At 40.0% G+C, this 14,345-nt stretch overlaps 1 long non-coding RNA gene across 1 annotated transcript; it reads right to left on the minus strand.

Annotated features, from left to right (window-relative positions):
- Window positions 1-249: 249 nt before the first annotated feature.
- On the minus strand, window positions 250-14,052 carry LOC140165299 (uncharacterized). Its single transcript, XR_011860669.1, has 4 exons — window positions 13,949-14,052; window positions 9,165-9,625; window positions 5,686-5,830; window positions 250-2,412 (listed from the first exon to the last, which is right to left on the minus strand). It is a non-coding gene; the product is annotated as an uncharacterized lncRNA (long non-coding RNA).
- Between the last annotated feature and the right edge of the window lie 293 nt (window positions 14,053-14,345).

The raw sequence follows: 14,345 nt of genomic DNA on the forward strand, positions 1-14,345 counted from the left end.
AATCAATATGATGGCCCGCCTACTCATGCATACAAACCAATAACAATCGACACAATAATGTGGAAATATTTATCACATGGCGAGTATAACGGAATCTATAACACATTAGGCAACTCTATTTGAGACTCACCCTCCCTCTGTGGAAGATTCAGATTGAATTTTCTCATCAGAGGGTGTATGAAATTCAATTGGTGCTGACGAATATGTTCATTCCATTTGAAATTCATGAGATACGGTAATACGACATGCATGCGTGTCTTTTCAGAGAACAGGGTGTCCCTGAAAGAACTGTATCGTCGGAAACTTAATTGTTTGGGTGTTTTAACGCCACAACTAAACAGAAGTAAATAATTGGTGTGGTTGAGGAATACATCAGCTATCACGTACTTTTGAATTTTGACAATTGACCATACCGTTCTCGAAATATAAGAATTTTACGAAACGCCCTCATTTTCGAGCCTTTCCACGGATTCAAATATTAATCGATGATCTTGATCTATATGTAGACTATAGAGTGCTAAGGCCATCTTGATTTAATGATTCGTCTCAAAATCGCCAGTTATTTCGCGCTATTCCCGCTGGATTGAGTAAATTTCAGGGTTTTTTTCGCTGTTTTATTTATTTTTTCCGATCCACCACACAAAAATCTCACGTCTGACATCGTCAGACGTCAAAATAACTTAAAGCGTAAATCTCAATAAAAATTCTTCATCTTAACCACAGTGCAACCACTTTGAGAAATGAAAAGGTGGTCTATTCTTGCCACAGATACAAAAAATTAAAGTAAAAAAAGTAATAAAAAAATTAATTAAAACCGCATTCCGTATTAGCTTTTTAACTTGGGAAGCCTGGGGCTTTGAGACGAACTATTTAAGATGGCCTAATCACTGCGCATAATCAGCGCATGATGCGTCTGTCGTCATTGATAGATATTGGCTCCGTGGAATGGACTGAAAATTAGGTAGTTTCGTAAAATTCTTTTATTTCAAAAACGGAGCGGTCAATTGTCAAAATTCAAAAGTATGAGATTACTGATATGTTCTTCAATATCATTAGTTATTTTGTTACGTTTGGTTTATTCGTTAAAGTACCCCAAAAATCAGTTCGTCAAAATAAAGTATCCCCATGCTCGCACCATCGACACGACAATGAGACAACAATGAGGTATTCCTGTCTCAATGGTGATTAGGATTTTTAACATTATATTTGCTGACCCTACCAGGAATACTATAATTCATTTAACTGTTTATTTTAAGGAAACATTGATTCTTCATGCATTTTGTACTGCACGATCGAATAGATTGCTTGGGGAGGTTGATAATCTAGTTGTTTTAAAAATAACGGTAAAATTCAAACTATGAATTTCCGTAATTATAAAAATATATATAATTGGTAAACAAACATACCAATTTATGTTTTTATATACCGATTTATGTCCATAGTATCTTCACAGATTTCATTTTAATCTATCTTAAACTGGTTTATGTCCAGTGTTAAACCAATGTGAACAGACACAGGTAGATCGGGTACTACTATTTAAGCTGTGGAGTGAGCATGTTTTGGCAAAAATTCCAAATTGCTTCATTTAATATCCTTCAGGTGTACAGGTGGAACCCCCGTGGATCTTAAATGAAACCATAAAGCAACATGGTCGCTGTACAGAAGCTTTCCTAAAAGACACCATAAAATCATATGAGCGCTGTGCAGAACCTTCGGGGTTTTCGTAAAGTGCTTTTAAATATTTTTGTAACTTTGTTTAAGCGACCAAGTCTGGACCAGGACAATAAGCTGCTCCAGTTGAAACCCAATGGAAGACATGACCTTAATCCCCCACACACATGACACATGGAGTGTGAATTTCAAATGGAGTCACCCATTAAATGTCGTCTGCTCCAAAATGGGCCATTCCACTTGAAATCCATACACCCCCAATGACAGACATGACCTTAATCTTCCACAAGTGGAGTGTGAAATTCAAATTCTGTTTATACCTGAATGGATGACTCCACATGAAATCTATACTCCCTCTGTGGGAGATTAAGGTCATGTGTTCCATAGTGGGTGTATTGATATCAAGTGGAAAAGCGCGGGAATAGCCCATTCAGTGAAGGACTGTGTGATGGTTCAGCTGATGGTTTACTAGAAAAACGATCTATCGGACCGCGAAGAAGACTCAGAGGAGCTAGTATGAGTGGCGAAAACCTGATTGTATCCATAGAAGCTGACGTCAGCCACAAGACCTTGATCGACCTCCTTACTCACTTTAGCAACGAAGTTGAGTCTGAGATGGTCTCCTGGGTTCTGCAAGCGGTTTGCGAAAGTCTGGTAAATGACCCATATCTTCTGGACATTGTCATCACCGCAATCAGGTACATGCAGACAAGGTTCGTTGGTCACTTGAAAAGGGTTACCCTATATAACATATAAATAGTGTAAAATTTCACAATTAAAGGTGGGTTAAAATGTAGACCAATTTTCTTTATGTTATTCTCTATTCAATAAGGATAATTTCCCAGTGCACTATAGACATGATATATTGACATGTGACATCATTGCCAGGCAGTTTGTATGCAATGCCCATTTGCCTGGCAGTATGCGCGCGCATCATCTTTTGTTCAGGACCCGTACAATAAGGCCATTGAACAGTGTGTGGTTGCAATTCGCTATCGATAGACCAGACCCCGGGACCAGACCCTTTCCTTCGGTGATAAACACTGATGTCACCTCATCTATAATGCTCAAATATATAGCCCGGATATAAAGTAACCAAATGACTTCGACTAAGGGAGGGGGGTGGCGTTTATTTTCTTCGGAATGGGTGTATGAAAAAATGTGGGAGGGGTTCCTAATACAAAAATAGGGGGGGTTATAATTTTTCGGGCTTGCTACGCGCTCATTCTTTACACTTTCCATCATAATATTTGCACAATCTAACATGTAAATCAATTTTTTTTTTGTGTGCCGAAGGGGGGGTCATAAATGTTCAACACGATATAGGGGTCATAAAAAATATTCAGCCCGCGATAGAGGGGGAGGGGGTCTTAAATTGACTCCGGTCACCGACATATTCATTACACCCTTCGATCCGAAGAAAATGACCGCCCCTAATGTCCGTATCATACTAAACAATATACAATTTTCTATTAATACCTTCAAGACGCCACCAACGTCAATGATTGATAAAGGGTCAGGAAAACGACATCGCAGATAACGGGAACAGATTCTCAGAAAATAACGATAACGTGTTTGTTTTTGGTTAGTTTATGACAGACAAATCCAGTGTTTTGTACTCACTTTCTGAGCTTTTGATGACCGGTTCTATCATCTTGATCACAAATGTCCAGGCTCACTGCACTCTTTCACACAGGTTCTTGATTGGTTTAGCAGCGAGTTGTAGACGTGATCCAGAGAATACATCCCTCATCCTATATCTCGATTCTGGGTTTTGTTGCCCCTCCCTCTGATCCACATGGCTTCGCAGATTTTTCTGGTAAATTGATTAGAGTCTTTGCCTATTATCTTTGCCCCCTCCTAGTTGATGACATGGTTTTCTTGCACGATATGGTCTGTTATGGCTGATTTGTTTTGTTCTGTTAATATGTTAGAGATTCTTTTCGTTGGGCTCTGGTGTAACTTTTGCTCTTTACTTTTTCTGCGTCTTTCTGGGTTTTTTTTAAATCTGGTTCCGAATGCTCTTCCCGTTTCACCGACATAAGTTTTGTCACATTCATTCCACACTATAAACAACTTCACAAGTCTTGTTGGGCTCAATTTTGTCTATTTGATGGACAAGGAGGTTTCTCAGAGTGTTATGCGGTCTCATAGCGGTGGCAATACGGTGCTTACAGAAAATTCGTTGCAGCTTTTCCGAGAGCCCTTTTATGTATGGTAGTACCACCATACCTTTCGACGGGTCCTTGTCAGTTTCTTATCTTTGGTTTCCTTCTTCGATTTGTTTGACATTTGATGTTTTACTTTGTCAAATGACCATCTGGGATAACCACAGATTCTTCTTTCTTCTTCCTCTTTCTTATCTTCCTCTTCGGTTACTACGTTCTGAATTCAATCGAGTAATGTCCGGATTGTGCCAAGTTTTTGATGCAATGGATGTTGTGAAGCGAAGTGTAAATATTAGTCTGTGTGTGTTTTCTTGCGATATACCAGTAATTTTACAGAGCCACCTTGCTTCCTGACAATGAGGGTGTCAAGGAAGGGTATCTTTCCTTCTACTTCCTCTTTGTATGTAAATTTGATGGGTCTACGGAATTAAGATGGTCTGTTAGCTTTTCAGTTGAGTTTTTCTTGATAATATCCAGTATATCGTCAACATAACGGCGCCATAGCTTTGGCTTACAGTTTAAGGGGGTGCTTGTCATGGCTTGTTCACAGATCCTAGAATTTTTTTTCTAGGGTCTGTGGCTTGTTCTTCCAACCATTCCATTTACAACGGTTGCGCTTACAGGACTACCCATCGCTGCGCCGAGTTTTGTACGTGTGGGTAATGAAGTATCTTTGATAAGCTTAGCCTTGATGACAGCTATCGCTTGGTCTATGGGGTGTTTGTAAATAATGATACGACATCATGATAATGAAAAATGTCTCAATCGTCAATATAAATACCACTGACCTCTTCGGCTAACGATTTTGAATTAGTCACGTGGTGTTCTGTCTGGCCTACAATGGGTGCAAGAATCTCCGCTAAAGCTTTCGAATGTATTCTCTGGATCAAGTCTACGACTCGCTGCTAAACCAATCAAGAACCTGTGGGAAAGAGACTACCGTAAACGTTCGCATAATGGCGCACCTTGGCTCCTTTGCCTTGAGATAAATTTCATGTACAAATAGTGAGCTCCCTCCTCAAGTCTAAAAATCTCAACAAGAATTAAGGGTACGTACCCTTATTTGCTGGTGTGATTTTATGGGAGCACTTTAGTTTGTGTCTAAAATTCCAGTTATGTCAGGGGAGCCCATAGCGCCATTTAATAGGCGAACGCTTACCATGCTTACGTTACTAAATCCCACGGCGGGAAGTGCCGTGGCCTAGATCTGATCAAGATGACATAACCGGTCATCGAAAGCTCAGAAAGTGAGTACAAAACACTGGATTTGTCTGTCATAAACTAACCAATCATAATTATGAAACAATCCTACAAATGAAACCCTTTAACGTGTTTGTTTGTTTGTTTGTTTGTTTGTTTACCTAGGTAGGTCCATAAGGGAGCGCCGCCCGGGATCCATTTAAATCCATGGTGCAGATCTACGCGCCTGTGCGCCCCAACACTCTCTCACGAATACCTTCATTTGTACTGTTTTGACTTCTTCACGTGCCTTAAACTCTATGCTGCCGAAATTCCCATGAGGCTGATACAGCAAGCGGTTCCATGTCAGTGCATTTTTCAGTTGTGTCAGTAAGAGATAGTAAGGCAACCGTTTGGCTATTGACATGTCATTAGAGTAGAGTATTGAAGTAATCCTGTGTGTAATTTTCATAAATTTTGATGAACATATTTTCAAGATATGACCATGTAAAAAAGTTTCTTTTTGAGCCCAGTTTTTAGCCCATAATCATGATAATCAAGGTTCGTGGGCCAATTTTGGACAACTTCTGCCCGGGATGTAGCTGGCCACACCGAAAAGGCGTCTGGTGTCACCTGTCTGAATTGAGTAAAAATAATTGAGACTTACAAAGAGATTGATCACTTTTTACGGAATGTGAGAATAATCTTCCAAGAAGTGTAATAGTCAGAGATTGGTATATCGATACTACCAACGAATCCACCGCGCCATTTGTGTACGATTGTGCTTTTAAACGTCAATGGAGCCGGTGCCGCTGAAAAGATACAATGATAATAATGATGTTAAAGTAATGATAAACCCACATTGGTAAATCCACTGGGCTATTGCAGTTGACAATTTACATTCCTATGGAAGACATGGCCATAGCTTTCCACACGGGAATTGTTAATTTCAATTTGCTGCGTTATAAGTCAAATGCTACTGATGATTTATCACTGTTTTCAATGAATTGCCAGTCAGTCAAAGGTAGAACGACTCGAGGTATCATTTGCTTGTTGAGTATGCCATTGACATCTTTGCTCTCCGAGACATGGTTAGTTGGAAACGGATCTGATGATCATCTTATCTTCACTTACACGTCCTGGTTATGACATTTACAATGTACCAAGAGGCGGTGGAGATCTACATGGAGGGATTGCAATTCTCTTCAAACAAGACATCACAGTTGTATCAAAATCTTACGATCAAAACCATCAACTTCAAGTTCAAGTTTAACATACGAACTTCGAATTCTGCGATGTTGTGTTCACCTGTGGATCTAAATGTTTTACGCTCGCCCCGCCTATCGCCCTTATCCATCGGCCATTGGGCACTCAATCCTACTTTCAGGCTAGGAACAGCTGGTATGAGTGGCGTAAACCAGCGTGCTAAGTCAATGCCCCTATATCACCCTTGAGCTAGAGTCAGCTGAGCAGAGCTTGCACTGCTAGAACTGGGATGTGCAATGTCATTACGCACAATGACTGGTCACAGGAACCTAGTCTTACTATTAGTTGGAGGGGTAGTTCATTGGTAGATCAACAGCGCGGTCATCTTCAGAGTCTAATTTCAGTTAGCTTAAAATGAGCACTCCTGGTGTAATTCTCTCTTGGAAGATGAAAAAATTGGAAAAATCACCTTGTTGCAGTTTAATTAACAAACGAACAAAATCAGCTTGTTACACTAGCAAGTGCCATTCCGTTGCAACGGTCCAATTGATACACAATATTAGTGTAAAGGTGTCCACCAAATGCCTTCATTTGGCGCTCATTTTGTAAAATGTGTACATCCCCCCTCAGACTTGTCTAGATCCCAGCCGGTTTATACTCCTTCGTCATTTGACGAACCGTGTGGCGACAATCCGTGAAATGACGATCGCTGATTGGTTATTGAATTTTCAATTCGCTATGGCACCAGGTTGACTGCTGAATTAGGACGTGAATTCACTAGGATCCACGGCATGCTCATCTATCCGTTGAACAGTTCTTAAACCCCAATACATTTGTACATTCATTGAATGACCTTAGAAGATTTGGGTACAAAAACTCATATTCTGCAACTTGAGGTCAAATTTTGCACTATGATTATGTAATTGAGGTTATTGGACTATGTCATTGGGATGAGGCTCTTGTGGGCCATAGTGATTGTGTAGAAGTGGAAAATATCATTATCTGTAGATTACATGTACCGCAAACGTTAAATGTACACTAGTTTACAATAGACCTTTTTCCCTCTTTCCCATCATGCACTATTCCAGGGGGGTATGAGTGTCGCAAAATACATCATCTCCCCGGGGGAGTACAGAGTTATGTTCATTACATTCTGGAATACGGACATTTCGGCTGGTGCCTTCATCACAAAAAAAGGAATCTCCGATCATCACGATAATGGCGCGCGGTCACTAATACCTTTCGGGGCAAAAACAACATTTCTATGCCTTATGGACATGGTGTCGTCGCCAAAAAAAGTTTCCTCTTATTGAAACCTAACTTTGTATACATTTTATAGACCTAATGGTGAAAAACTAATTACAGGACACGCAGTGATATTTTGTCGGCGTCCGTTTCACTTTTTTTCGGAGATGAAAATAAAATGTCAACAAAATCTCTTACACAGATGTTCTGCATCGCTCCGTAACTGCATCACTCGTGTATTCAATAATTGCATAATTAGTAACATCGATGGCCTTTACGAGAATCCGCATATATGGAATCAGTATGCCCATATTAAGGCCTGGCAAAGACCATCGGATGCACACGATCTATGAGGTTAATGAACTACGTCATACCCCCCTGGAATAGTGCATTGTGGGATAGAGGGAAAAAGGTCTATAGGGTTATACTATAGCGGCAACAACTGAGGCGCCAATCGTATCATATCGTCTTTCATGTCAGAGACTCGCAGTGCGTATACTCATACGCATTGTGTTGTATCACCGCATGACTGTCAAAAGCACAGCGCTTGATTGACAGCCAATTTACCTCGCTTTTACCTAGTTTTTACTGATGAAAAACGTACTATTTGATTGTCGCCAGACGGTTTATTTAATAACCGAGAAGCACAAATCGGCTGAGACCGAGACTACCCTCTGGCACGCCTCCCAACCCCTGCGTCTCGCAAGCACGACGAGATGCCCTCTTCACGGTCATATTTCACACACCTTGTGTCCCCTCCCACGATCAACTTCGGAATGATGCCCTTGTCTTTTAAGCTATAGCGATCTCTGGCAGATTATTTGGTCTGTACAATAATTCTACAACCCAGTACAACTTATAGTGCACTATGCATGTTTTACATACATGCAGTGGCGGCGTAGCGTCCCTCCCCGCCCAATCGATTTGAATATTTTGAGGAAAATTGCCGAAATCTCATAGGAAAACGGCCTGTTCCCCCAATCAGGTCCAGTGCTCCCCCATCCCATCATGGTCGCCCCTCCATAATAGGATGACACACGCTACACCAAAACCAGCACCCAAAAGAAAGTTTCAACTCAACCCCCCCCCCCCAATAGTGTAGAATTTAAATTGAGCCTTGTAAACACACAATTTTACCTTTGTTTTGGCCAAAATAGTGTAAAATTCAACGTTGAATTGGTTGACCCAAAAATTACCTTCACTTTGGGTTCAAATAGTGTTCAATTGATAAAACATTTCACGCTTCGTGCGCAAATAATTATCACAATAACACAGGACCAATATGATTACCACTATATGAGTTATTTTTGTTTCTGTCCCCTCAGACAAATGAATCTTATATGCCACTGAACATTGTAAAACACTTGGACCCCCCAGGATTTTTATAAACAAAAACCACATAGGTGTACTATACATACGCGTACGCAAGAAGAAGATCAGTAAGGCACCACGTTCAATTTGGTCCTATAGAACTATCGGTGCCCGGTTAGGTACCGATGACTCTTAACATCGTTCCCTGGAGATATAATAAATTGTATCAAGCATAATAATTAGGAGTTATTGTTTTTCATTTAAATAAAAAACAAATGTACTCACTGTACAAATATTCAGGGTACGATAAAAAGTGTCATCGGTACCTTTTCGGGTACCGATAGCGCTATAGGGCCAAAAATGTTGTGCCTAAATGCAACTTACGTCTAATGATCAGATGCAGATGGTTGTCAACATACGATAACACATGCGGAGACGCTCCATCGTTGAGATCAACTCCACGCATGTTAGCCCTTTGCCATGGTCTTCCTTACGAGCTGTATATCGCATTGTTGACATCACCTTGGCTGCCAAAGGGTCATCAAAGGAAGGACCGTCCACATATTGAGATTGATACTTTTCGTAATTTCTTTCCGCTGGAAATACTTTATGATCAACCGGAAACCTTTGCGCTGATGAATGTTCTTTTTGAAGGGCCCACTTCACTCCTACGGCTTTTAAAGGCCCCTTTCTTATAGCCTTGTTACTTCTGCAAACGATATCTACTACAGCACCTTCTTGGAGAATCAGATTTGGGTGGTAATAACCGAATCCACTGCTACTCCGCGTTTCAAGATCATGAAGAAGAAACTTTTTAAAAGCAACATTTCGTCCTGCACAAGTTCCTGAAATAGTATAAATTGGGTTAATAAATTAATAAATAAATGACTACATCGAATGGATTTATGTAGGACAGTAACACGTTGAACACGGTCCGTGTCTTTTCACCCTTTTCAAACTTTGTCCCATAATAAGCCCAATCGCCATTCTAACTTCCGGTTTTTAGAGCAGTTTTGAGACACATTGAACTCTGACATATCGGGAAAATTGACGTAATTATTTTCTTGAACAAATTCATCAGGACTGTTCATAGTAGAATTGTTAGTTGTGATTTCTTACGACTAGTCCAATAAAATATCCACTTATACTTGCAGACGTTTCGGAAACTGTCAGTTTCCTTTATCGATGCTATTGATGTAATGACGATCTGTATACCGCTGATGTTGACTGCTGCTTAGCAACTGAGTTGCCAGTTGATTTCTTGTCAGTTATCAGATCGTCAAAAATGTGACTCAAGTTGTATTGCCCCTCGTCTATGTTCATGGTGTTGCCCCGCTTTCTGATGGTGATGCAAAGAGAGCAACAGATATAAAAGGTGGATCAAAGAGGCAATCACCATCAGAAAGCGGGGCAACACCATGAACAGAGACGAGGGACAATACAACTTGAGTCACGTTTTGACGATCTGATAATTGACAAGAAATCAACTGGCAACTCAGTTGCTAAGCAGCAGTCAACATCAGCTGTATACAGATCGTCATTACATCAATAGCATCGATAAAGGAAACTGACAGTTTCCAAAACGTCTGCAAGTGGATATTTTATTGGACTAGTCGTAAGAAATCACAACTAACAATTTGACGTAATTATTATTGATTTACTTATTATTGTCATAATGTTATCATTAAAAATACTTAATTTATGAAATAATAGTATTTTTTTATATTTGTTTCAATTATTGTCAAACATTTTAGATGATATTTTGTACGTACAAAAAACCAATATTTCTTAATGTTCCCAATAGGTCAAAGGACAAAGTGTCCCAAAACGGCAAAAACTGTCCCACAATGCATTGCAAACTTCCAATGACGATTTGGCTTATAGGAAAGTTAGTTCTGTTTAAGGCGACATGCCGGGATCACACCACTAAACATGCTAAATCAAGTTCCTATTCTTTTACGTGTTAAATGGTACAAAAGAAATCGTCATTTTCTCATGGTTAAAATATCCTAGTGCATTCAAAACACAATTTTGCCAAAAGTTTATGATATATTCTACCCTAGAACCAGCATTTTTTTGTAGTTGACCTGCTTGATTTTTCGCAGTGGTGCATTGAACATGATGAATAAACCATACCAAAGCCTGCAGGTCATCGCCTCTATTAGTCCTGGCCCTGTCCTACAGACCCGTATACATTTTTCAAAGAGGGAAGTTTGGAAGTTGATTCGAGTAGGGTATGCATATGTCTTCCAAATTCTACTAGGTGGAAAATTCCAAACCCGGGCAAACTCTGTATATGGCCATTTTTCAAATTGGCCGCCAAAATGTACTTATGATCTGAACCAGGTAAAATGACAATAACTCTGAAACTACTTGACCTAGAGGGGTGATTGAGGTGTCTATCCCCACTAAATCAAGGCTGTCTGAATAAATGAAGGGGGTTTCATGGATGTCTGAGGTCCAGGACACCTGGAATCCAAGATGGCCGCCCATAGCAACCATAATCATCATATTAGCCAGATGATATGACAATAATTCGGAATCTGCCTGACCTACAAGGGTCATTGAGGTAAGGCAACGTGAAGGATGGTGGGTAAAAAAGGCGCCGCCATTAGAGGCCAGAAGGATTCGGGCTAGCTGTATTCATTCAATTTATTTCTAGTAGACTGGTTCTCAAGTACCCGGATGTTTCAGTTGTATCATGGGATGGGACTGCTTATAACTTGTTCTCTGGTGTAGGATAGACATCCATGTATTCCATCCATGAACGGTGTGCATGATTGTCAATTAGGCGACGCACACCGACATCGCCTGGCTAATAATTATTTGGTGCAGCAGAGACATTAAAATGAACACACGGGATTGATACACGTGAATTGCTATGCACGATTTTGATATCAGACGAAAATCTTCGGATACTGGGTTAAAAATGATGAATATCTCCCGTAAATGAATTTTCTCAAGAAACCAGATGTGGTCTCATACACTTGAAAATACGTGTTGAACAGATATTATAGTCGTTAGCGTGCGCTTTGAAAATTGGCCGTGCGCTTTGAACTCAAAATTTGACCAAAACTCTCAATTTTATATTGCGTTGTCCTGTAGGCCTATGGACTACAGCGCGCAGCAGGCTATAGCGGCACTCACTCAAGTGGAGAGAGTATATTAACCATTGACCGCAATGTCGTATACAAGCTTGCTCACACAGCGAGAAATCAATTACCCCGTCTATTGTCATAGCCTTAGTCAGGTCACGTCGCTAATAATATGCATCTCATAAGGTCCGAATAAAATAGCCATGTGTGGCTGTGGATTCAACCTACCATGGCGATTTCTACCAACGCTCTGCAGGGTCTATTGTTCTATTGTTTCCGATTAGAGCGCTGACATATTGGAAAATATTGCCAATCAATATTCATGAGAGTGTACATTCAACGTCCAGTTTGCGAAATTGGGTGAGTTGTGTTTGGTAGGTGTGAAATACATCTGACTGGGCGTTTTAATTACGTAACGAATAAAGGCATTGACATAGTCGAATGGCTGCCCAGTGCTGTAATGTGTTTAGTTATTATATAGGCCTAATAATTATTATTAAATGTATTCATCATTCCTTTCTTTTCCCTTCTCTCTACTTATTCTTTCCTAGGCCTACATTTTATCACTCCCTCGCTCTCATTGTCCCCTCTCACCCTCCCTCTCTCATTCCCATAATTTTCCTTATATTTCTATTTATATACTTGTCTTTATCATATCTTTTTATTTCTCCCTTCCTCCAGCCCTCTCTCATTCTCCATATCCCCTCCTCCCCCTCTCCCTCCCTCCCCCTCCCAAGACTTCTCACAGAGGTGAATCTGCCCCTCCCCATCCCCTCTTTGGGTACGCCACTATTTCTATACCAATCTCCTTAAAATAAAATTAAATGGAAATTTCTTAAAAACAACCTTTATAGGCCTATACTTATACTTACATGTATACGTATAGCGATTACCATTATAGTGTAATATAGATATATAGACTGGACATGGCAGCCTTCATACATTCTAATGTGTAATCGATCACCAAGAGCATTCAATTTATTTAAATGAAACACCTATCGTCAGGTGGGTGGTAAAGATGATTGCATCGACAGCTAAAGCCTCCTTATAGTCTTCAGACCCACACAAGCACACATTTTGGATACATGAGTACAATGGTACCACTTTACACATGACTGCCCTTACACATGACTGTAGTGTGGTCACTTATTAATACTCGCCTGTTGTGTAGAGCGTTAATATGATGCCGGATCAGTGACCAATTTAATGGCGGAACCCCTTTATTCGAAACAATGGTACCACTTTTATGAATAGCCTGTCGCAACTTCTAATCGACATCAAACGAACAAAAGATTATATAATCTATTGCGACTCTATTTCTATTTAAAAGCTCTTTGATTTCTACTATGAAGATATCGGGGCGATGTCACTGTGCGACGAAAACCTACGGGTCCGACCGACCCAGATTTGAACAAATTGGGAAAAACATTTCCTGTACAAATGAATGCCGACCAAAATTTCGGAAATTTGTATTTTCTCAAATTGCAAATTATTTACAGATTTTGGTGATTTTTTTGGAGCGAGGCAAGTTTCTAAACCAGCCTGTCAGATTTTAATTTCCTTGATTTCCTTTAAAATTCGGTCACCATTTGGAGTTAATTTTACAGAACATTTTACCTATATTACACTGGAGAAGTTCGTTGAAATTTAAGCAAGAGACGACAAAAAAACGAAAACGATTTTGATCATGTTTACACTCTCGTCTGCCATTCAACGATAACAATAGGTAATGTCATTCGCAACCCCCATCCGTGACAGGCTGTACAAGGACCGGCTGGCCTGTAACTTTTTAACTTTTGGTTTTATTTAGCGACCTGACATACATAGCTATACATTTGTATTGGTTCGATCAAGCATTGAAATGCTTTCAACTTTTGTACTGGATCGTTCAAGCATGCTCCCGGGGCATGCTCAACAATTTTTTTCAATGTAAAGTGCCTCTGGCCCGAGTAAAATACTATGGTCAGAGTTCTAGGGCTACTTAGCCATAAATAAAGGTGCAACTTGTTCATGTGGGTGTAAAATGAGCCACATGCAGGATAATAATGATGTTTGAAAAATTAATATTCTTACCAATGAGTAACGTGAACGCTAGAGAGGCAAGACATGCCCGTAGTGAAATCCACCCTTCCGTCATCTTGGAAATCCTCTGTCGGATGGTAGGCCTATATAATGTAATGTGGTGTCTACGCCTACCAGTAGTTATAAAACCCGAATACGCTCTGTTGACCACATCCTTGAGAGGGCATGTTATGAAGTAGGCCTATGAGTTCATAGTAAGCCCTAATACCGATGGAGTTTCAGTTCTTCTTCATACACAGGGAACAAATACAATAGGAATACTTAGTGACATGTTATATCAGTTTTACAAAAACATATCATAAAGATAAGTATTCGTATATGGACACGATACTAAATATTAACTCATTATAATTATTATCACAAATATTGGTATCAAGATGTCCGCTCC

The sequence above is a fragment of the Amphiura filiformis genome, chromosome 12, assembly GCF_039555335.1.
Source record: "Amphiura filiformis chromosome 12, Afil_fr2py, whole genome shotgun sequence".
Classification (NCBI taxonomy): Eukaryota; Metazoa; Echinodermata; class Ophiuroidea; order Amphilepidida; family Amphiuridae; genus Amphiura; species Amphiura filiformis.